This window comes from Ixodes scapularis, unplaced genomic scaffold (genome assembly GCF_016920785.2).
Source record: "Ixodes scapularis isolate PalLabHiFi unplaced genomic scaffold, ASM1692078v2 PGA_scaffold2__306_contigs__length_199485367, whole genome shotgun sequence".
Taxonomy (NCBI): domain Eukaryota; kingdom Metazoa; phylum Arthropoda; class Arachnida; order Ixodida; family Ixodidae; genus Ixodes; species Ixodes scapularis.
Window position 1 is genome coordinate 97578008 of NW_024609857.1, and position 3672 is coordinate 97581679.

Genomic DNA, 3672 nt, shown 5'->3' on the forward strand with positions numbered 1-3672 from the left:
CCTCTTTATCTTTTCTATCTCGTTCTTTTTCTTTCTATTTATTTCCTCCTTTCCGTCAGGCCGTCTTTTCGTGCACTTCACAAAAGCGATAAAATTCGGTGCGCTACCTCCCGGCAGCGACATCCGGGCTTCGAGCTACCAAACAAACTGCTGGTTTTCATCTTAGAGCATCTACTCTACTAGTACTGCTCATTGCGCACCCATGCCACGGTGTAAGTCTAACAACTAATTTTTAAGACTGATCGGTGCACGAATTCAAGAGTCCGCGATGAGCTATATCACCAAAGCCGCCTCATTGAAGCGCCAACCAAATTCTGTGCTTACCTACTACTTCCCTAAAAAAATCGCGATTTGGAGCCAACGGATGCATCACCATCGGAATGTATGACTCCCAGCATCGAGAAGTCGATCATTCAACAGACGCCATCATCCTCACCGGATCCCTCTGTGCGATCCGTCGCGTCTCTGCCCAGCATCTTCAGTTTCTGCTGCGACTCACCCAAATGACTTGGGGATCTACGTTGGAAAGTCGGTAAGTGTGACCAGATTTTTTTTTTCGAATCTTTGTCATTCTGTTTTTTTTTATATGTAAGGTCGAAAATTGTATGCTGCATTTAACTAATAAAATGACCTAAAAGTTGCAATCAACAATGTTGAGTTCGGGATTGATTTATTCTAACTTTTAGCGAATTTTAGAAATGACCTCGCTTTTTGGATGTCTCTCTTGCTTGGTTTTTCTTTCTTGTTCAAGTTATGTAAGAGTTTCTATTTTTCAAGTTTTTAAGAAAACGTGACCGCAAGAGTCAAAGAAAAGTCGCAATGTATTCAATCGCAACGAGCATCCTTTCTTTTTCTTCAACATCCGGGGATTTAATCATTCCTTCGCGAGTTGACTAACAAGAAGACCAAAGCCGTAATCGTTTTATGTCTCTTCCTTGAGTCTATTTAAGGGAATAGGGTTTGCATATTTTACTTAATTGGATTGACGGAACCTAATATTTCTTAGATCTACGTGTATTTACTCAGACTAGTGCTGGGATTTACTCTATTACGTTTGTTAAAATTGGCACACTAAATAAAACGACCAGCCGTAATAATCACGTTACACAAAGAAAAAATGAAAATTAATGGTTACTTTTGGATTGACGGTCATTTATATTTAATGTCAAGTAATCAAATAATCTTATGAGTACATTTAGAGTGGAAGTGGTTGTAGTCGTAAATGTTGTTTTCGTAGTTTTCGTAACTTGCACGTAATAATGGATTTAGGCTAGGTTCCACGGCACGGGTTCGGCCACGTTTTTTTCACCCGTTGTCCTGTGACTGGTCCCTATGCGTTGCCGCTGTTGTTCGGATGGCTTGCACGCAGGACGGGCCTTATTTGCACGACAGGTAACCTCGTTCCACTGGTGCAACGTTCAACAACAAAGTTTTACAGACGGGACATCCTTCATGGTGACGCTCGCTTGACTCGTGCGCAAGCAGTGGTTCTTGTTCGTTCGCTTGGTGGGATGAGCCCGTGCAAACCTAGCCGTTTTCCTCTACCTGCAACGGTGATGGTTAACCAGAATAGCTGATTTAAGCCCGGAGGTATCGTTACAAGGTTGAACCCTACTTATAAATGTCATTTCTATTTTGTGCAGGTTACGGACGTCAAGAAAAAAGAGTTGCTGACAAGTGCCTGGACGCCGAGCCCCACCTTCCCTTTCAAGCCAACGGGAAAAAGGAACCTCAAGTTGCAGTATAAGTGGCTGCACCGATGGAACTGGCTTGTTTACCTCAACGCAGAGAACGGCGCCTTTTGGTAGTACTGCGTCCTTTTTGCTTCATCTGGGGTGGGCGAGAGAGGATTGCCCGCTGGCAAGCTTGTGCTGTCGAAATTCGACAAATGGAAAAATACAGTTGAGGATTTTAAGGATCATAAAACAAAAGCATTCCATAAGAACAGCGACCTTGATGCTGCCCAGTTTCTGGAAATATCAGAGGGGAGAAAGAATCCCATTGACCAGGACATTGACTCCGGGTTAAAAGATCAAATAGCTAAAAACAGGAAATGCCTGACTCCTGTCATCACACCGGTAGTCTGGTGCGGAAGACAAGGAGTTGCTCTGCGTGTCCATAGAGACGCCGGGAAAATGGATCTATCCAATGAGCCGGGAGAAAACGATGGCCCGGGAATTTCGAGGCGTTTCTAAGGTTGCGTGCGTCTAACGGCGATGAGCCTCTCAAAAACATTTAGAGGGATGCATTGCTAATGCGACCTACACCAGCTGGAGGACCGAACATGAGATTATATCGGCACGCAATAGCATTGTTTTGCAAAAGCTTGTCTCAAAGGTGAATGCTGCAAAGTGCTTTGCAGTCATGGCTGATGAGACAACGGACATCGCGGGTGTAGAACAGCTCTCGCTGTGTGCGCGCTATGTGGACATGGAGCGGATCGTTATAAAAGAAGAGTTCCTGCAGTTTGTTCCTGCGACTGACGTGACAGGGAAAGGTCTGGCCAGCACGATAGTGAAAAGTTTGACCGACATTGGTGTTGCAACGGAGTACTTGAGAGCTCAAACGTATGACGGTGCGGCCTCAATGAGTGGGGCTTACAATGGTGTTCAGGCACTCATCCGACAACAGTTTCCTAATGCTATATACGTTCACTGTGGATCACACAGCCTTAACTTGAGCTTGCCGAGTGCATGTTCTGTACCCCAGGTTAGAAACTGAATGGGAACAATAGCTAGGGTCTGCAAGTTCTTTCACACTCCGAAACGCCAAGCTGCTCTCGGCGACCAGATTGAGAAGCTGGTACTCAAGCCTCGCGTAACGCGCTTAAAGTCGCTTTGTTCAACCCGATGGGTTCGGAGACATGACGCTCGAAATGTTTTTGTAGAACTCCTAGAACCTGTTTTGGTAACTCTTCGGGATATCGCCACAAACTGGAGCGACAGGGAATCATCATCAAATGCTCAACTCTTACTGAGCGCACTCCAGAGGAGCGGATTTTTGGTCTATCTCTTTCGGAGTGCTGGGTCTCTCTAGACCCAGCACTCCGAAAATTTTTGTTTCCAGCAAACGTAGTGAGTACGGACCGAATGACTGACATAATAATTATCTGTGGATCACATGAAGCAAATATGATTTTTTAGCAGAGTTCTTCAATAAAATAAACACTGAGCTGATCGTCCCAATTTTTCAATGCAAAGAAATAATGTAATTAAGTTGGATATTGTGTTACCGCATATAATGTACTGCTGCTCGAAATCTACCGATATCACATAATATTTCGAGCGTATTTGTCCACATCTAAAGTCGTGCTTGGGTATTTTGTTTTGCGAACAACCTATACAATTACAACAAAAAAGTAGAGGCCAAAAGCGACTATTCGCAGTTAACTTACGTTTACATGCGCCGTTTGCAAAAAGTCTTAAGGTCAGAGCGCTTCAAACAATACCTCCTACTGTAGAGCGCAGCGCCGACTTTTCCTCCGCCGCCAACCAGCAAAAGGCCACCCGTTCACCGGCGTCTCTCTGTTTGAAGCGGCAAGAGAGCGAGATCCTGACCATTCCCACCCAGCTTCCTTTTTCCTCTCAAACGTAACAAAGAAAACGTTCAACCAAACGCTAGTTGCACAAACCGGGCAATCCAGTAGCGTCAAGCACCGAGCCTTAGCTCGCA

The 3672-nt window shown here is 44.9% G+C and overlaps 1 pseudogene; it reads left to right on the forward strand.

The window, feature by feature from the left end:
- The first annotated feature begins 268 nt into the window (after positions 1-268).
- LOC121836556 lies at positions 269-2573 on the forward strand (annotated as a pseudogene).
- Positions 2574-3672: the final 1099 nt, after the last annotated feature.